The sequence below is a fragment of the Triticum aestivum genome, chromosome 5B, assembly GCF_018294505.1.
Source record: "Triticum aestivum cultivar Chinese Spring chromosome 5B, IWGSC CS RefSeq v2.1, whole genome shotgun sequence".
Classification (NCBI taxonomy): Eukaryota; Viridiplantae; Streptophyta; class Magnoliopsida; order Poales; family Poaceae; genus Triticum; species Triticum aestivum.
Genome location: NC_057807.1, coordinates 331,388,851 through 331,411,038, shown reverse-complemented (window position 1 = coordinate 331,411,038; position 22,188 = coordinate 331,388,851). Strand labels below are relative to the sequence as shown.

General features: G+C 43.4%; 1 pseudogene; it reads right to left on the bottom strand.

The window, feature by feature from the left end:
* Window positions 1-2,175: 2,175 nt before the first annotated feature.
* LOC123116069 (monothiol glutaredoxin-S9-like) lies at window positions 2,176-2,657 on the bottom strand (annotated as a pseudogene).
* Between the last annotated feature and the right edge of the window lie 19,531 nt (window positions 2,658-22,188).

Genomic DNA, 22,188 nt, shown 5'->3' with positions numbered 1-22,188 from the left:
GGAGATCATCGAGAGGGCGCGCCGCGGCGTCATGGGCTACATCAAGCACGCACTCACCCTCTTCACCGGTTTTCGCCATTGTCCTCGTCGTGTCCTCATCATCGGGGTAAGCACCCTAGCCACCTTGGCTGACTACTCATCCTCCACCCACGGTTGCTAAAATTCGATTCATTTTTATATGATGTGATCCATTGAGATGGCTGACGGTGTTGTGTTCCATTGCAGCTCAAGAACGCAGGCGCCAAGTCCGAGGACAAGAAGAAGAGGAAGAGGAGGTCCTGAGAGTGTCATCTTTGCATCATAGATAACATCACCTCCGCCACTAGTGGCACCACCACTGCTAAGTACAGTATGTAGTAAGGAATTAAGCTGGTGCAGTAACTTGGTGCCATGCCACCCTTGTTAATTCACACTCGTGGGAACCTGCTGTGAGTTTGCTGCTGATGAAGCTTTTGCAGACGTCGTGTGTGTTCCGGATCTCTTTTGTTCATGTTAGATAATCGAAACCTGAGACGATTTGGTTTGGTTTGCGAAGAACATGGCTACACTTCTTTGTGGTTGATCTAGTCTCATCGGTTATAACCTTGTGACGTGTCTCATTTCTTTTGCACTATAGGCCAGCTTCCTCTACGTAAGTCCAACACATGTTTGGTGTAGCGTTTCTATCTTGGTAGGTGGTGTTGAGCAGGGCTTGCCCGATTGTGATTGAGCAAGAGTAACTGAACTAAAATTTTCTACTGTTTCTGCACTTTTTAATGTTTGAACTATTGTTTCCATCAAAATGTTTGATCTAGTCTCATCGGTTGTACGTTCAAACATGAAGTCTCAGATAAGTTTGGGAAAAAGCTCAAACAAAAGAAAAACCCATGAAAATTTAAATGGTAAAAGTTGAAGTCGCAAAACGCGAGAAGTCCAAAACATCATAGCAAAAAAAGTTTGAGTTTAAAAAAACACAAAACATTTTCTTTTCAAAAAATATCATTCAGTTCAATGATATAATCCATGCAAGTTCGAGGACTATGAAAACCGTAAACCATTGAAAAGTTGCGAGGAAAAGCCATACCAAAAAAAGTGAAGTCTAGTATGCGAAAACACCCTCAGTACAAACCCATACGGGCATCAGTTCAAGCACTTTTTTCGGAACCATTCGAAATTACTCTATGAAAAAATACCTCCTCTGTACAAACACACATAGAGATCAGTACGAGTGCCGCTGCGAGCGCCGCCGTTGTTGCCCGCGCCCCAAATGTTGTAGCTTAGACGACTTCAGAATGTTTATCGTGTGTGCTCTACCGTCGTGTGCTAGTCCAAGAATTCCTATCGTCACATAAGTCCATGTATTACTACAATGGGAATTCAAAAGAAAACCCTATAACACGCGCCGTGCCCCGGCCCCATGCTCGGGACACGAAAAAAGCTCAAACAAAAAGAAAACCCCATATGAAAATTCAAATGGTAAATGTTCAAGTCCTAAAACGAGAGAAGTCCAAAACATTGTTGCAAACAAATATTTTCTTTTTGAAAAAATGTCATTCAGTTCAACTATATAAATCATGCAAGTTCGGATAGATCGTTGGAAAATTACAAGGAAAATTTTACGGAAAAAACAGAGTAAAGTCCAGTCTATGAAAACCGCTCAGTAGAAACCCAAAAAATTGGAGATCAGTTCGAGTCCTCTGTTTTCAGAAGAATTCAAAATTAATATATAGTACTATAGAAGAAGAGAGAGGGAAAATCAGCTGCAACAAACAAGCACCCCGTCATGGATTACAAATATCCAACACAGTGCCATTTCATGATAACATCATAAGCCTGCTAGAAGAAACCTTCAAAGACAAAATGAATTGGCATCTAGAAAACTGATGAGCAAGATGAAAGGAACATGATTTATACAGTGCTAAATAGTACACCCCTCTTCACTCATACATGTATTTACAAGCATTTGGTCGAAAAATAAGCACGAGATGGAACAATAGTTCCTAATTTTTTCCTACCCTAATCAAAAGAATTTAAGCCTAACTATAGCTAAGCTGGTACTCCATTATTGATCCCAATCAAGAGAGACTGAAGATCGAGCAGCAGTAACTCACATGATCTCATCAACAATCAAAAGGAGAAATGAAAAGAAGATTAACTCATGATCAAACGGTTGTTTGTACGTCCATAGTACCCCGTCCCGTATGCATCTTTGGTTTTGCTCAGAGTCAGAGACTTAGAGCCAGAGCGCGCCGGCGTCCTTGAGTATGGGCACGAGCTCGCCGGAGATGTGCACGGCCATGAGCCGATCGAGCCCGCCGAGGAGCCTCCCACCGACGAACACCGTCGGCAGCGCGACGACGGCCTCGCCTCCAGCGTTCCCGGCCACCGCCGCGGTGAGCTCGTCCTTGTCGGCAACCTCGTGCACGGCGGGGTTTAGCCCGAGCCCCTACAGCAGCCGCTTCACCACGTGACTGAGGCAGCACATGCGCCTCCCCACCACTAGCACCAGGCTCTCTGCCACCGCCCTCCTCACCGCCTCCCCGCTGTGGCCCCTTGCCGCCGCGTCGGCGAGCCGCGAGCCCATCCTCCTGACCGGCCGCGCCCTCGGCCTCGGCCTGCTCGGACCGCCGCAGGCACACCGGCAGCCGGCCGGCGCTGTAGGGGATCGCCTGGTACATCTCGATCGGCCAAGCGACGTACAACGTGATCGAGCTCTTCTCTTTTCCACTCAGTTCGCCGTTGCTGCGCCAAGTCCCCTGCTGCCATGGACACGTGCTTCTCTGCTTCCCCCGCGTTCTCTCATGCTCCGATCACCGCCTGCGTGAGGACTTGTACCTCCACTCTACCGCGTGTGCGCAAGGGCCGCAATGCGAGAGGCGCCCAGCTCCTTCCGCTTCTCGCCCATGCCATGGCGTGCGCGCTCCTGTAGAGAAAAATAGCTTAGCTCAGAGTTCAATGCGATGAAAAATCATCAGTACAACCGCCTAAAATCGTCAGTCCAAGTAGGGTAACAGAATAATATTCTGTTACGCGTAACAGAATAGCCCAGATGTATGTATGTATGTATGTATGTATATATATATATATATATATATATATATATATATATATATATATATATATATATATATATATAGCCGGTCTATTCTGCTAATATTAGCAGAATAGTTATTCTGATAACACTTCCGCACTGCACGCTTAATGCGATGGCACTGCATCCCTATCAAACGAGCACTGCAATGTCATCAGAAAAAACTGCATGCATTTTTTCGGCATTGTTTTCGCTCCAGTTTCTAAACTGTTTGTCGGAAAGAGGCGTATAATATACTGTTGGATAGCTATGGAAAATGCGCAGCCTCGTCATGTTGAACATTTTTCGAGATTAATTGTGGTTTAAGAACAGTTTCAAAAATAGTGCGCGCATGACGGGATGCAGCTAGCGTATTTTCGTGATTTTTTCTAAACCGTGCATCGGAATGAAGCAAACGATACGGCGTTGGAAAGATATCGTCCAGCCGCATCTTTTTCATATATATTATTTTCTCTAATTTGTTACGGTTTAAGAGCAGTTTTAAATTTATTAAATCGCGGAATTCTGTTTTTTCAAAAAAATTGCAATCTTTGTACTGTTTTCGCTCCAGTTTATGAACCGTTTGTCGAAACGAGGTGTGTGATACGCCGTTGGAATGGTACGGACGAGGCGCAACTTTCATATGTTGAAATGTTTTTGAGATTCCTTACGTTTTTTAGTTAATTTTGAAAATCATGCGGCTGACGATGAGAGGCATCGGACGTTTTTCGCGAAATTTTTACAGACCGCTGATCGGAATGATTCAAATTATACGTCATTGGAAAGATATCGTCAAGACACAACTTTTTCATGTAGAATGCTCACTCTAATTACTTACGGTTTAAGAGCAGTTTTAAAAATACCAAAGCACGGACACTCTGTTTTTTACGACACCCAAATCGTCGCGTGTACTGCATTAGACACATGAGCGCACTGCTTCAGACCGAAAAACCGCACTGCATCAAACAGTCAAGTGAACTTCATGAATTTTTTTGTCGGACGTAAACTTTATCACACGAGTTTTTGTTGTCTTCTTTTCAACACTTTTTATGAACGAGAGTGGACTGCACAGATGAGGAGAAGTGAAACACGACATATGTCAAAGTGAACAGCATTACTATTTTGTTGTTTGGCTAATTTTTTACATTTTCATGTTGGGCACAAATGAACACCATCACTCTCAAAAATAAACCGCATCCAAGGACCAAACGCACTGCAAGTGTTGATGTAGTCGACCGAATTTTTAAACGCACGAAACAAATTACACTTCATACATAGGAGTAATGAAACATCATTCTTTTTACAGAATCTGAGTGCACTTCAAAAAAATCTCCAAAAAATGCAAAACATGCACGGAGGGAACTGCGTCGCCCAACTTTTCCATGAAAAAAAGTACTGCACGCATGAGGGGGGCGGGAGGCAGACTGCACTACACGCGCGTCTAGCGGGACTGCAAGCAGATGTGGTCCACATCTGCACTAGAGCATCGAGCAAACTACACGGTGAGCCATCTGAGGTGAATGGGATTGAAGCGAAGTACAAAATTTGTCATGTCCCATTAACTGCAATCCATTATTCAACACTTACCCAATCGGGATTGTAATCCTAGTGCACGAACTATAACCAACGCACTCAAGAACCTCACTACAAAATAAAAAGGAGCCGCAAGCAATGCTGCACCGAACTGCATCACTGAAACCGCTTAACGGGAAGTGCAAAAATCCAAAATCTGCCTAAAAGAGAGCAAAATAAGCCTTTTATGAACTGCACAGGGGCAACTACTATTCTTCCATGGTTGCTGCCCCATCTCCATGGTCAAATGCGTGGGGTCCGAGGGAGGAGTGCACTCCCGTGCCCCTCACGGTGGAAGAGATACACAACAGACTGCATTCAAACAAATTTTGGAAACACATAGAGTGATTTCTGAGCAAAGGGCATCCACAGTGGACTACATTCAAACCACAGGTACTTTGTTTTGCGCTTTGATTTTTCTCTTCAGAGAAAAAAGTGAACTGCAGGGAGGCGGGGATGCAGGGCTCGCGGGGTAGAGACGAGTGGAGTGCGGAACACCAGCACTCTGCCTGCTATTTGTGGCCTCCTCCCCATACACGCTGCAGCTCGTGCTAACAGGGGCGTGACCGTGAGCACGAGGAACACCAGCCGAGTGAGTGCTGGAGCGGCACAGATCCAGGAACAGGGACCCCACATCACCGCACTGGGGCTGGGGATGGAGCAAGCACACATTACCGCACTGCACATTGGCAGGCTGCGAACTGCACACATGGGAAACATGGACTGGGGATGACCTCCGGTAGCGTGGACTGCACCGTTCTTGACGGCGGCACGACAGGCAACAAACTGCACTGTCGCTAGGTGTGCACTGCATGCGCAGTGGCAGAACGACGTTGACCCAGGGAGCCATCGCCATCTTGCTGGCCATCCCTGGTTTCATTGTTGTAGAGGAGGGACGGAGGGTTGGCGACTTCACCTTGATCCGGCGACCACCTCTGGCCATCGCCCCGCCTCGGAAGTAGGTGTACGTGTGTGGCGGTCGTTGCTTGGGCCTTGTCACGCAGATCCGGCGGCGATTGGTCAGACGCGGCCCGATCTGGTGCTGAGCCTGCGGCGCCTGAGGTCGAGAGGTGGTGGGGCGCGAGTGGACCGGCGGGTCACTGGTTGGGGGCGGCGTGGTCTGCAGGGGAGGGTGACCTCCTCGCCTGGATCCAAATCCACGACGAGGAACCCACGGGATGGGCAGCTCCTGCCATTGGGGTTGGAGGTGACCCATCCAGCGATGCAGGTGGCCGTGGAGGTGGTGGGGCACCGCGCCGGAGAAGGTTGGGAGGGAGGTGGGACGGTGCAAGGAGGGAGAAAGGCGGTTGGCTGGGAGGGGAGCGATGGAGGTCGTGGGGAGAGTTTTAAGGTGGGTGGGTTTTTTTTGCCCGGTGCAGTGCGGTCCATTTAGTTTGTAGCTATGGGTCGGTACTGTTGGCAGAATAAGAGGATTTGATGTGCAGAATAAGACTCTTAAGGGTGTTATCATTATATACCCACCCTATATATATATATATATATATATATATATAGGGAAAATCCATCCTACCACCCGGTGGTAGTTACCCCACATATCTCATATACTAGCATGTGGTACTATATATACTATTTTATATATAAATACTATTTTACCCCACATATATATATATATATATATATGTATGATCGGTCGTTCTACGAGAAATTCTATTTATATATATGCATAACGTGCACAATATGTAGTATCGTAAAATACCAGCATGAAAAAAATTAAATGGAAAAAACAAAACTAAAGAAAAAAAGAAATCATAAACCCAAACCCCCCCCCCTAAACCTTTAGTACCGGTTGGTTTGTCAAACTAGTACTAAAGGTCTCCCAGCCCCCGACCCTGGCTCCTGCCACGTGGTGGCCCTTTAGTGTCGGTTCGTACTGAACCGGGACTAAAGGGGGGGACCTTTAGTCCCCACCCGTTAGTGTCGGTTGCCCAACCAGCACTAAAGGCCCTTACGAACCGGTAATATAGCTCCATTTTCTACTAGTGCTTAGATATCGTCATAACTTTGTGCTCTTCTATCAATTGCTTGGCAGTAATTTGTTCACCCACCGTATTATTTTCTATCTCGAGAGAAGCCTCTAGTGAAACCTATGGCCCTCGGGTCTCTTTTCCATCATATAAGTTTTCGATCTACAATATTAGTTTCCGATCTACTATTCTTGCAATCTGTTACTTTCCGATCTATAAACCAAAAATACCAAAAATATTTACTTTATCATTTATCTATCTCTACCAGATCTCACTCTTGCAAGTAACCGTGAAGGGATTGACAACCCCTTTATTGTGTTGGGTGCAAGTTTGTTTGATTATTTGTGCAGGTATTCGGTGATTTGTGTGTTGTCTCCGACTGGATTGATAGCTTGGTTCTCAAACTAAGGGAAATACGTATCTCTACTTTGCTGCATCACCCTTTCCTCTTCAAGGGAGAAACCAATGCAAGCTCAAGAAGTAGCATCATGGTGTCACGTCATGGCACATATATATCATGGTAAAAACATTGTCCAATTTGGGCCAAGTTTTATTACAAACCTCTTACGAACCGGAGCCTGTCGCAAGAACCCTCGTGGTTTTGATAGGGAAACGTGTCCCCTTGTGGGAAAATCGATAATCCTCCCTCTTCTAGCCTTGTATTTTCTTCTACATTCAACACAAAACAAGGGGGGATTCGTGCTTAACTTTGAAATTACTCAGGGTTCGTTTGACCTTTTTTATTCATTAATTGAGTTTTCTAGGCATTTAATGTCCATAATTCAAACCGAACGCTCCAGTGCACCAGAATGGCTAGAAAAAATGTACATGTGTCTTTAGGGTGATGTTTAGGTCGCATGGAACGGATGGGAATGAATTCAACTGTCTCGATGTCCTGGCTTGGCCACAAACATTGCGAATCTCGGTTTTTAAATCTCTGTAAATACAAAACTCACTAGGAAAATCATGAAACTTGGCATGGTGTCACTACATGGCACATATATGTCATGGTAAAATAATTGTCCAATTTGGGCCAAGCTATATTACAAGCCTCTAACAAACCGAAGCTTCTCGCAACCCTCATGGTTCCGATAGGGAAACATGCCCCTCTTGTGGGTGAAACGATAATCGCTGCCTCTTCTCGCCTTGAACTTTGTTTTCTACAGACAACATAGAATAACAGGAGTGTCGTGCTGAAATTTGAAACTGTTCAGGGTTCATTTAGCCATTGTATATATTAATTAAGTTTTCTAGTCATTTAATGTAGCCCATAATTCAAATTTGAACTACAAGCACATGCTCCCGTGAAGCAAAATTGGTGGGAAATCGTACATGTGTCATTGGGTGCATGTTTAGGTCTCATTTAATGAATGAGAATGAATTACAAACTTCCCATCATCCTGAAACATTGATAATCTCGGTTTTTAAATCCCAGTAAATTGAAAACTCACCCAAAAAACATGAAACATGGCATGGTTTCATGACATGGCACATATATGCCATGGTAAAAAATCATCCAGTTTAAGACAAGGCGCACCCATTAATAGCCAAAGAAGCCCTTTTGAAACAAATAGCTTACACATTAATATCGCAAATGGTTGTATTATATGAATTGTGTGTTCATGTAACCGTTTAAGTGCGGCCACTACATCTGCCAAAATTTAACCATACTCGATGGCGTGCGTGCAGCTGTTTGATTAGATGGGACGAGCGCGAGAAGTCCGCCGTGCAGGCTCGATGGGACGCGTGCGAGCAGTCCGCCATGCAGGCTCGACGGGACGCATGCACCCTGTCCAACCCGCAGGCTCGACGGGACACGTGTAAGCAGCAAGGCCACCCATGCTCACCGGAAAATGAGCTCTTTGACCTGCATCCACCAGCCGCCCGCCTCGCTCACAACTTATCCGTTAATGGGTTAATTAAAGCACCTGGATGGAGGGTGTTTGCTTGTGATCCCATGGCAGCATTTGCTTTGTTCGTGCATTCAACTCATATTCCGGCCTAATTTAAATTGCCACATAGGGCAACGGATAATACGACGACAAATAAAATGACAATAGATAATATGACGACAAATTTACAATGGCCCGGATAATAATTGTCTTACATATTTCGGATAATTTAAAATGCCACATACGACAAAGCCTCGAAGACACAGGGGCAAGAGAAGAAGGAAATCACAGACAACGATCTGGGTCGCTACTGTCTCTACTCATCGATGGATCGCCGGACGATGACATCCTCCAGCTCCTTCTTCAATTCCTCACGCCTTTGCTTGAAAGCAGCCACGGATTCCTCCACCTCCTGCTCGTGCTTGATCCCGACCTTTCTCAAGTCACCCATCAGTTCCTCGACGACCATTGTCAGCGTCATCCCCGAGGCACTACTCTGCTCATGTAGCATCTTCCAGCTGGCGGCCTCCTCCTCCTTCTCGGCGAGCGCCTTGAGAAGCTTCGCATTGTCACCCATGAGTTGCTCGACGAGGCCGATCTCCTTGTCAACCGAGGCATCACTGATCTCGAGCAGCTTCATCAAGCCGTTTGACCAACTCCTGCTGCTTAATGAGGCCAGCGAGAATGTCGTCGTCGCCGGCCAAGGACTTCGGCAACGCCAGCTCATTGCAACTGCTGACGCGGCGAGTGTGCTTGTGAGAGCCCTCACGTGCCCGTGAGAGCTTGTTCAAGGGCTCCGCGGCGCGCCGGGACATCTCTATCACGGCTGCCGCTTCGCTGTGGGACCTCTCTAGTGCTTCTGCAGCCTTAGTCTTTGCTGCCTGATTATATATCCACCCGAAACTCCTCCTACCAGTCATGGTGGAACGACTTGACATGAAAGACCAGTTTTGTGGGTGATGAGGAGAGGAACTGTGAAGTAATTTTTGAGTGGGTAGTTTTTAGAGCCCGGTGCTAAGTGTGAACACACATTAGTTTGATAGGTGTGAACAGATTTGCAATTACTTATTTTGTTGTAATCTGCAATGTGACGAGAAACAAGGTTAAAATTTATTGATGGTTTGGGCCTAAAAAGCCCGTTTCTGTTGTTCTAGCTCATCGCAAATAGTTCTTTTGGATCAACCGTATGCCACGCATCGGAAGCCCGGAACATGGGCCCGCGTTCTCGGATGTACGTGTACGTGTCTGACCACTATCACACATGGTCAAGATATCACCATCGTGTCCTATGGATGCGTCGTCGTGCCTCCCACAGGGTGCCAGAAGGTTGACCACGTGGTTGCTCACTGTTGAGGAGGCCGCGGCATGCTCTGCTCACGTCCGTCCGCGCATTTTGCTCGACATTGAGGCGGCCGCGGCATGCTTCGCTCTGGCGTCCTTGCACGCGCTCTGCTCACCATTGAGGCAAATTTACAATGGCCACGGTTAATAATTGTCTTACATATTCAGGATAATTTAAAATTCCACATGTGGCAAGGCCCAAAACACTCACGACCTACATATGCATACAATTATAATAAAATATAGGCTAAAAGGCTGAGCTGGTGGCCTTCTGACGACGGTCTTCTCAGACTCCATGATTAGCATAGAACCCTTGCAGCCATTGATGTCTACTACACAACCTTCTTCTTGTAGACGTTGTTGGGCCTCCAAGTGTAGAGGTTTGTAGGACAATAGCAAATTTCCCTCAAGTGGATGATCTAAGGTTTATCAATCTGTAGGAGGCGTAGGATGAAGTTGGTCTCTCTCAAACAACCCTACAACCAAATAACAAGGAGTCTCTTGTGTCCCCAACACACCCAATACAATGGTAAATTGTATAGGTGCACTAGTTTGGCGAAGAGATGGTGATACAAGTGCAATATGGATGGTAGATATAGGTTTTTGTAATCTGAAATTATAAAAACAGCAAGGTAGCAAGCGATAAAAGTGAGAGTAAACGATATTGTAATGCTAGGAAACAAGGCCTAAGGTTCATACTTTCGCTAGTGCAAGTTCTCTCAACAATAATAACATAACTGGATCATATAACTATCCCTCAACATGCAACAAAGAGTTACTCCAAAGTCACTAATAGCAGAGAACAAACTAATAGATTATTGTAGGGTACGAAACCACCTCAAAGTTATCCTTTTTGATCGATCTATTCAAGAGTCCGTAGTAAAATAACATGAAGCTATTCTTTCCGTTCGATCTATCATAGAGTTCGTACTAGAATAACACCTTAAGACACAAATCAACCAAAACCCTAATGTCACCTAGATACTCCAATGTCACCTCAAGTATCTGTGGGCATGATTATACGATATGCATCACACAACTTCAGATTCATCTATTCAATCAACACAAAGTACTTCAAAGAGTGCCCCAAAGTTTCTATCGAAGAGTCAAGTGAAAACATGCGCCAACCCCTATGCATAAGTTCACTGAACCTGCAAGTTGATCACCAAAACATACATCAAGTAGATCACGTGAATATCCCATTGTCACCACAGATAAGCACGGCAAGACATACATCAAGTGTTCTCAAATCCTTAAAGACTCAATCCAATAAGATAACTTCAAAGGGAAAACTCAATCCATTACAAGAGAGTAGAGGGGGAGAAACATCATAAGATACAACTATAATAGCAAAGCTCACAATACATCAAGATCGTGCCAAATCAAGAACACAAGAGAGAGAGAGAGAGAAAGAGAGAGAGAGAGAGAGAGAGAGAGAGAGAGAGAGAGAGATCAAGCACATAGCTACTAGTACATACGCTCAGCCTCGAGGGTGAACTACTCCATCCTTGTCATGGAGAGTGCTGGGATGATGAAGATGGCCACCAGTGATGGATTCTCCTCCGACAGGGTGCCAGAACGGGCTCCCGAGAGGTTTTTGGTGGCTACAGAAGCTTGCGGCAGCAGAACTCCCGATCTATTGTGCTCCTGGATGTTTTAGGGTATATGGACATATATAGGCGAAGGAAGTCGGTCAGGGGAGCCACAAGGGGCCCACGAGGGTGGGGGCGCGCCCCTGACCCTCGTGGCCACCTCGAAGCTTCCCTGACATCTACTCCAAGTCTCCTGGATTGCTTCCGTTCCAAAAATAACTCTCCCGAAGGTTTCATTCCGTTTGGATTCTGTTTGATATTCCTTTTCTACGAAACACTGAAATAGGCAAAAAACAGCAACTTGGACTGGGCCTCTGGTTAATAGGTTAGTCCCAAAAATAATATAAAAGTGTATAATAAAGCCCATTAAACATCCAAAACAGATAATATAATAGCATAAATAGTTCATAAATTATAGATACGTTGGAGATGTATCAGCATCCCCAAGCTTAATTCCTGCTCGTCCTCGTAAATGATAAAAGAAAGAATTTATGAAGTGTGAATGCTAGCAGGTGCATAAGTTTGATCAATGATAATTTTAGTCACCTTTTCTAGCATCATTATATATCATAACAGTAGCTCATCTCATAAAACTTTTCATGCTCAAGTAACAAGCTATTCAAATGTTAAAGCATAGATCATAAACTTTCTTGAAAACTAGCAAACCACATTCTCAATCATCAAATAATTGCAATTCATCTTATTTTCAGGAAGGGTCTATGTCAGAGCTTTGATTTAGCAAACTCCACATACTCAACTATCATTTAGTCTTTCACAATTGCTAACACTCACGTGATATTTATGGGTTCAAAGTTTTAATCGAACACAGAGAAAGATATGGGCTTATAGTTTCGCCTCCCAACCTTTTACCTCAAGGGTAATGTAAAAAATAATAATTTATGAACGCCTACATCCAAGTGGATATATATATCCGGATCACTCCAACACAAAGTGCTTGCCAAAGAAAAAAATGTAAAAAGGAAAGGTGGTGATCACCATGACTCTGGCATAAGGGTAGAAGATAATAGTAAAAGATAGGCCCTTCGCGGAGGGAAGCAGAGGTTGTCATGCGCTTTCATGGTTGGATGCACAAAATCTTAATGCAAAAGAACGTCACTTTATATTGCTCTTGTGATAAAGACCTTTAATGCAGTCTGTCACTTTTATTTCTTCCCTATCACAAGTTCGTATAAAGCTTATTTTCTTCGCACTAATAGATCATACATATTTAGAGAGCAATTTTTATTGCATGCACCGATGATAACTTACTTGAAGGATCTTATTCAATCCTTAGGTAGGTATGGTGGACTCTCATGGCAAAACTGATTTAAGGGATGTTTGGAAGCACAAGTAGTATTTCTACTTGGTGCAAAGAATTTGGCTAGCATGAGAGGGAAAGGCAAGCTTGAGATGTTGGATGATCCAAGACAATATAACTTTTCAGATATAGGAAAACATAACCCATTAAGTTGTCTTCCTTGTCCAACATCAACTTTTTATCATGTCATATTTTAATGAGTGCTCACAATTACAAAAGATGTCCAAGATAGTATATTTATATGTGAAATCTCTCTTCCTTCAATATTCTTTCATGAATTGTTCATGTGACCAATACAATGTTTGTTAACCTTCAATAAATTTACCACCTCTACTTCTTATATGTGAAGTCATTATTCCCCATGGGATAAGCATATGAAGCATATATAATTTCAGATTTATGATATTCATTTAACCATTTACTCATAGGATATAAGTGAAGCACACGAGTAAATGACAAACTACTCCCAAAAAGATATAAGTGAAGATCAATGAGTAGTTAAATAATTATGTAGCTATGTGAAGACTCTCTCTCATTTAAGTATTTCAGATCTTAAGTACTTTATTCAAGCAGCAAGCAAAACAAAATAAAACAACATTTCAAGTATAGCACTCATCATGCGAAGAAGCAAAAACTTAGGCTCAACCGATACTAACCGATAATTGTTGAAGAAGAAAGGTAGGATGCCTACCGGGGCATCCCCAATCTTAGATGCTTGATACTTCTTAAAATATTATCTTGGGGTGCCTTGGGCATCCCCAAGCTTGAGCTTTTGTGCCTCCTTAATTCCTTTTTTATCTCGGTTTCCTAAATCTCGAAAGCTTCATCCACACCAAACTCAACAAGAACTCGTGAGATAAGTTAGTATAAACCAATGCAAAAACCATATCATTTTCTACTGTAAAAAATCACAAAAATTATTATTCAACATTTCATACTAAATGTATCTGCATATTTAATACTCCTATCCTCAAATAGAATCATTAAACAAGCAAACATATGCAAACAATGCAAACATAACATCAATCTGCCAAAACAGTATAGTCTGTAAAGAATGCAAGATTCAACATACTTCCCTAACTCCAAAAATTATGAGAAAAATACTACACTGTAGAAGATTTATCAGATCTCAATATGCAAAAAGTTTCAATATTATATAATTATCTGAATTTTCTAGGGAATTTTTGCAACAGCGGTAAACTTCCTGTTTTGAAACAGCAACATGTATACTTGCAAAATAAGCATGGTAAAGGCTATCATTGACATTTTTATTGAAAATAGAGATGCAAAAAATTATTATAAATAACAGCAAGCAAATACTAACAAAATAAATTGACGCTCCAAGAAAACACATATCATGTGGTGAATAAAAATATAGCTCCAAGTAAAGTTACCGATGAACGAAGACGAAAGATGGGATGCCATCCGGGGCATCCCCAAGATTAGGCTCTTGGTTGTCCTTGAATATTACCTTGGGTTTCCTTGGGCATACCCAAGATTAGGCTCTTGCCACTCCTTATTCCATATTCCATCGAATCTTTACCCAAAACTTGAAAACTTCACAACACAAAACTCAACAGAAAATCTCATGAGCTCCGTTAGTACAAGAAAATAAACCACCACTTAGGTACTGTTCTGAACTCATTCTAAATTCACATTAGTGTAATACCTACTATATTCCAACTTCTCTATGGTTCATACCCTCGATACTACTCATAGATTCATCAAAATAAGCAAACAACACATAGAAAACAGAATCTGTCAAAAACAGAACAATATGTAGTAATCTGTATCAAACATATACTTCTGTAACTCCAAAAATTCTCAAATAAATTGTTGGACCTGAGGAATTTGTCTATTAATCATCTGCAAAACGAATCAACCTAAAAGCACTCTGCAGTAAAAAATGGCATCTAATCTCATGAGCGCAAAAGTTTCTGTTTTTTACAGCAAGATCGCATAGACTTCACCCAAGCCTTCCCAAAGGTCCTACTTGGCACAAACACTAATTAAAACATAAAACCACATCTAACCAGAGGCTAGATGAATTATTTATTACTAAACAGGAGAAAAATTAAAGGAACAAAAATAATATTGGGTTGCCTCCCAACAAGCGCTATCGATTAACGCCCCTAGCTAGGCATGATGATTTCAATGATGCTCACATCAAAGATAAGAATTGAAACATAAAGAGAGCATCATGAAGAATATCACTAGAACATTTAAGTATAACACACTTCCTATGCATAGGGATTTGGTGAGCAAACAACTTATGGGAACAATAATCAACTAGCATAGGAAGGCAAAACAAGCATAGCTTCAATATTTTCAACACATAGAGAGGAAACTTGATATTATTGCAATTCCTACAAGCATGTGTTCCTCCCTTATAATAATTGTCAGTATCATCATGAATGAATTCAACAATATAAACATCACATAAAGCATTCTTTTCATGATCTACAAGCATAGAATTTTTATTACTCTCCACATAAGCAAATTTCTTCTCATGAATAATAGTGGAAGCAAACTCAACAAAATAACTATCATGTGAGGCATAATCCAATTGAAAACTAAAATCATGATGACAATTTCATGGTTATCATTATTCTTTATAGCATACATGTTATCACAATAATCATCATAGATAGCAACTTTGTTCTCATAATCAATTGGAACCTCTTCTGAAATAGTGGATTCATCACTAAATAAGGTCATGACCTCTCCAATCCACTTTCATCAATATAATCATCATAAATAGGAGGCATGCTTTCATCATAATAAATTTTCTCATCAAAACTTGGGGGACAAAAAATATCATCTTCATCAAACATAGCATCCCCAAGCTTGTGGCTTTGCATATCATTAGCATCATGGGTATTCAAATAATTCATACTAACAACATTGCAATCACGCTCATCATTCACATATTTTATGCCAAGCATTCTATGTAATTCTTCTTCTAGCACTTGAGCACAATTTTCCTTCCCATCATTTTCATGAAAGACATTAAAAAGATGAAGCATATATGGAAACCTTAATTCCATTTTTTTGTAGTTTCCTTTTATAGACTAAACTAGTGATAAAACAAGAAACAAGAAGATTTGATTGCAAGATCTAAAGATATACCTTCAAGCAGTAACCTCCCCGGCAACGGCGCCAGAAAAGAGCTTGATGTCTACTACACAACCTTCTTCTTGTGGACGTTGTTGGGCCTCCAAGTGCAGAGGTTTGTAGGACAGTAGCAAATTTCCCTCAAGTGCTAAGGTTTATCAATCCGTGGGAGGCGTAGGATGAAGAAGGTCTCTCTCAAACAACCCTGCAACCAAATAACAAGGAGTCTCTTGTGTCCCCAACACACCCAATACAATGGTAAATTGTATAGGTGCACTAGTTCGGCGAAGAGATGGTGATACAAGTGCAATATGGATGGTAGAAATAGGTTTCTGTAATCTGAAATTGTAAAAAAAGCAAGGTAGCAAGCGATAAAAGTGAGCGTAAGCGGTATTGCAATGCTAGGAAACAAGGCCTAAGGTTCATACTTTCGCTAGTGCAAGTTCTCTCAACAATAATAACATAACTGGATCATATAACTATCCCTCAACATGCAACAAAGAGTCACTCCAAAGCAACTAATAGCGGAGAACAAACGAAGAGATTATTGTAGGGTACGAAACCACCTCAAAGTTATCCTTTCTGATTGATCTATTCAAGAGTCCGTAGTAAAATAACACGAAGCTATTCTTTCCGTTCGATCTATCATAGAGTTCGTACTAGAATAACGCATTAAGACACAAATCAACCAAAATCCTAATGTCACCTAGATACTACAATGCCACCTCAAGTATCCATGGGCATGATTATACGATATGCATCACACAATCTCAGATTCATCTATTCAACCAACACAAAGTACTTCAAAGAGTGCCCCAAAGTTTCTACCGAAGAGTCAAGATGAAAACATGCGCCAACCCCTATGCATAAGTTCACTGAACCCGCAAGTTGATCACCAAAACATACATCAAGTAGATCACGTGAATATCCCATTGTCACCACAGATAAGCACGGCAAGACATACATCAAGTGTTCTCAAATCCTTAAAGACTCAATCCGATAAGATAACTTCAAAAGGAAAACTCAATCCATTACAAGAGAGTAGAGGGGGAGAAACATCATAAGATCCAACTATAATATCAAAGCTCGCGATACATCAAGATCGTGCCAAATCAAGAACACGAGAGAGAGAGAGAGAGAGAGAGAGAGAGAGAGAGAGATCAAACACATAGCTACTGGTACATACCCTCAGCCCCGAGGGTGAACTACTCCCTCCTCGTCATGGAGAGCACCGGGATGATGAAGATGGCCATCGGTGATAGATTCCCCCTCCGGCAGTGTGCCGGAACGGGCTCCCAAGAGGTTTTTGGTGGCTACAGAGGCTTGCGGCGGCGGAACTCCCGATTTATTGTGGTCCTGGATTTTTTTAGGGCATATGGACATATATACGCGAAGGAAGTCGGTTAGGGGAGCCATGAGGGGCCCACGAGGGTGGGGGCGCGCCCTTGACCCTCGTGGCCACCTCGAAGCTGTTGGAAATATGCCCTAGAGGCAATAATAAAAGTATTATTATATTTCATTGTTCATGATAATTGTCTTTTATTCATGCTATAACTGTATTATCCGGAAATCGTAATACACGTGTGAATACATAGACCTCAATATGTCCCTAGTGAGCCTCTAGTTGACTAGCTCGTTGTGATCAACAGATAGTCATGATTTCCTGGCTATGGACATTGGATGTCGTTGATAACGGGATCACATCATTAGGAGAATGATGTGATGGACAAGACCCAATCCTAAGCATAGCACAAAGGTCGTTTAGTTCGTTTGCTAGAGCTTTGCCAATGTCAAGTATCTCTTCCTTAGACCATGAGATCGTGTAACTCCCGGATACTGTAGGAGTGCCTTGGGTGTATCAAACGTCACAACGTAACTGGGTGACTATAAAGGTGCATTACAGGTATCTCTGAAAGTAGCTGTTGGGTTGACACGGATCGAGACTGGGATTTGTCACTCCGTATGACGGAGAGGTATCTCTGGGCCCACTCGGTAATGCATCATCATAATGAGCTCAAAGTGACCAAAGTGTTGGCCACGAGATCATGCATTACGGTACGAGTAAAGTGACTTGCCGGTAACGAGACTGAACAAGGTATTGGGATACCGACGATCGAGTCTCGGGCAAGTAACGTACCGATTGACAAAGGGAATTGTATACAGGGTTTGATCGAATCCTTGACATCGTGGTTCATCCGATGACAACATCGAGAAGCATGTGGGAGCCAACATGGGTATCCAGATCCCGCTGTTGGTTATTGACCGGAGAACGTCTCGGTCATGTCTACATGTCTCCCGAACTCGTAGGGTCTACACACTTAAGGTTCGATGACGCTAGGGTTATAAAGGAAGTTTGTATGTGGTTATCGAATGTTGTTCGGAGTCCCGGATGAGATCCCGGACGTCACGAGGAGTCTCGGAATGGTCCAGAGGTAAAGATTTATATATGGGAAGTCCTATTTTGGCCACCGGAAAATGTTCGGGATTTTTCGGTATTGTACCGGGAAGGTTCTAGAAGGTTCCGGAGTGGGGCCCACCTGCATGGGGGGACCCACATGAACGTGAGTAGTGGGGGAAAGGCCCCACACCCCTGGTCAAGGCGCACCAAGATCCCCCCTTAGAAGGAATAAGATCATATCCCGAAGGGATAAGATCAAGATCCCTAAAAAGGGGGGATAACAATCGGTGGGGAAGGAAATGATGGGATTTCTTTCCTCCCACCTTGGCCAACGCCCCAATGGACTTGGAGGGCAATAAACCAGACCCTCCACCCTTATATATAGTGGGGAGGCGCATGGGAGCTTAACACAAGCCAAGGCGCAGCCCCTCCCCTCCCCAACACCTCTCCTCCTCCGTATATGCTTGGCGAAGCCCTGTCGGAGTACTGCTGCACCAACTACACCACGCCGTCGTGCTGCCGTTGGAGCAATCTTCCTCAACCTCTCCTTCCCCCTTGCTGGATCAAGAAGTAGGAGACGTCTCCCGTCCCGTGCGTGTGTTGAACGCGGAGGTGCTGTCCGTTCAGCACTTGGACATCGGTGATCCGAATCACGTTCGAGTACGACTCCATCATCACCATCCCCTTGGCTAGCTTCCGCTCGTGATCTACAAGTGGTATGTGGATGCAAACTCTCTCCCTTGACTCGTTGCTTAGATGAACTCATAGATGGATCTTGGTGAAACCGTAGGAAATATTTTAATTTTCTGCGACGTTCCCCAACAGTGGCATCATGAGCTAGGTCTATGCGTAGTTCTCTTTGCACGAGTAGAACACAATTTTGTTGTGGGCGTGGATTTTGTCATCTTACTTGCCTCTACTAGTCTTTTCTTGCTTCGGCGGTATTGTGGGATGAAGCGGCCCGGACCAACCTTACACGTACGCTTACGTGAGACCGGTTCCACCGACTGACATGCGCTAGTTGCATAAGGTTGCTGGCGGGTGTCTGTCTCTCCCACTTTAGTTGGAGCGGATTCGATGAAAAGGGCCCTTATGAAGGGTAAATAGAAGTTGACAAAATCACGTTGTGGTTATTCGTAGGTAAGAAAACATTCTTGCTAGAACCCAATTGCAGCCACGTAAAAGATGCAACAACAATTAGAGGACGTCTAACTTGTTTTTGCAGCGATTGATCATGTGATGTGATATGGCTAGAAGTTGTGATGAATGATGAATTGTGATGTATGAGATCATGTTCTTTGTAATAGGATTCACGACTTGCATGTCGATGAGTATGACAACCGGCAGGAGCCATAGGAGTTGTCTTTATTCTTTGTATGACCTGCGTGTCATTGAAGAACGCCATGTAACTCACTTTACTTTATTGCTAAACGCGTTAGCCATAGAAGTAGAAGTAGTCGTTGGCGTGACAACTTCATGAAGACACGATGATGGAGATCATGATGATGGAGATCATGGTGTCAAGCCGGTGACAAGATGATCATGGAGCCCCGAAGATGAAGATCAATGGAGCTATATGATATTGGCCATATCATGTCACAACTATATAATTGCATGTGATGTTTATTATGTTTATGCATCTTGTTTACTTAGGACGACGGTAGTAAATAAGATGATCCCTTACAAAAATTTCAAGAAGTGTTCTCCCCTAACTGTGCACCGTTGCTACAGTTCGTCGCTTCTAAGCACCACGTGATGATCGGGTGTGATGGATTCTTACGTTCACATACAACGGGTGTAAGACAGTTTTACACAGCGAAAACACTTAGGGTTAACTTGACGAGCCTAGCATGTGCAGACATGGCCTCGGAACACGGAGACCGAAAGGTCGAACACGAGTCGTATGGAAGACACGATCAACATGAGAATGTTCACCGACGATGACTAGTCCGTCTCACGTGATGATCGGACACGGCCTAGTCGACTCGGATCGTGTAACACTTAGATGACTAAAGGGATGTCTAATCTGAGTGGGAGTTCATAATTTGATTAGAACTTAATTATCATGAACTTAGTCTAAAACCTTTGCAAATATGTCTTGTAGATCAAATGGCCAACGCTCATGTCAACATGAACTTCAACGCGTTCCTAGAGAAAACCAAGCTGAAACATGATGGCAGCAACTATACGGACTGGGTCCGGAACCTGAGGATCATCCTCATAGCTGCCAGGAAACAATATGTCCTAGAAGGACCGCTAGGTGACGCTCCCGTCCCAGAGAACCAAGACATTATGAATGCTTGGCAAACTCGCGCTGATGATTACTCCCTCGTTCAGTGCGGCATGCTTTACAGCTTAGAACCGGGGCTCCAAAAGCGTTTTGAGCATCACGGAGCATATGAGATGTTCGAAGAGCTGAAACTAGTTTTCCAAGCTCATGCCCGGGTCGAGAGATATGATGTCTCCGACAAGTTCTACAGTTGTAAGATGGAGGAAAACAGTTCTGTCAGTGAGCACATCCTGAAGATGTCTGGGTTGCACAACCGTATGACCCAGCTGAACATTAACCTCCCAGATGAGGCGGTCATTGACAGAATCCTCCAGTCGCTCCCACCAAGCTACAAGAGCTTTGTGATGAACTACAACATGCATGGGATGGAAAAGACCATTCCTGAAGTGTTCTCGATGCTGAAGTCAGCAGAGGCTAAAATCAAGAAAGAACATCAAGTGTTGATGGTCAATAAGACCACTAAGTTCAAGAAGGGCAAGGGTAAGAAGAACTTCAAGAAGGACGCAAGGAGGTTGCCGCGCCTGGTAAGCCAGTTACCGGGAAGAAGTCAGAGAATGGACCTAAGCCTGAGACTGAGTGCTTTTATTGCAAGGGGAAGGGTCACTGGAAGCGGAACTGCCCCAAATACTTAGCAGATAAGAAGGCCGGCAAAACCAAAGGTATATTTGATATACATGTAATTGATGTGTACCTTACCAGTACTCGTAGTAACTCCTGGGTATTTGATACCGGTGTCGTTTCTCATATTTGTAACTCACAGCAGGAGCTGCGGAATAAACGGAGACTGGCGAAGGACGAGGTGACGATGCGCGTCGGGAATGGTTCCAGAGTCGATGTGATCGCCGTCGGCACGCTGCCTCTACATTTACCTACGGGATTAGTTTTGAACCTTAATAATTGTTATTTAGTTTGAGCATGAACATTGTATCTGGATCTCGTTTAATACGAGATGGCTACTCATTTAAGTCTGAGAATAATGGTTGTTCGATTTATATGAGAGATATGTTTTATGGTCATGCTCCGATGGTCAATGGTTTATTCTTAATGAATCTCGAGCGTAATATTACACATGTTCATAGTGTAGATGCCAAAAGATGTAAAGTTGATAACGATAGTCCCACATACTTGTGGCACTGCCGCCTTGGTCACATTGGTGTCAAGCGCATGAAGAAGCTCCATGCCGATGGACTTTTAGAGTCTCTTGATTATGAATCGTTTGACACGTGCGAACCATGCCTCATGGGCAAGATGACCAAGACTCCGTTCTCCGGAACAATGGAGCGAGCAACCAACTTATTGGAAATCATACATACCGATGTGTGCGGTCCAATGAGCGTTGAGGCTCGCGGAGGATATCGTTATGTTCTCACTCTCACTGATGACTTAAGTAGATATGGGTATGTCTACTTAATGAAACACAAGTCTGAGACCTTTGAAAAGTTCAAGGAATTTCAGAATGAGGTGGAGAATCAACGTGACCGAAAGATAAAGTGCCTACGATCAGATCGTGGAGGAGAATATTTAAGTCACGAATTTGGCACACACTTAAGGAAATGTGGAATCGTTTCACAACTCACGCCGCCTGGAACACCTCAGCGAAATGGTGTGTCCGAACGTCGTAATCGCACTCTATTGGA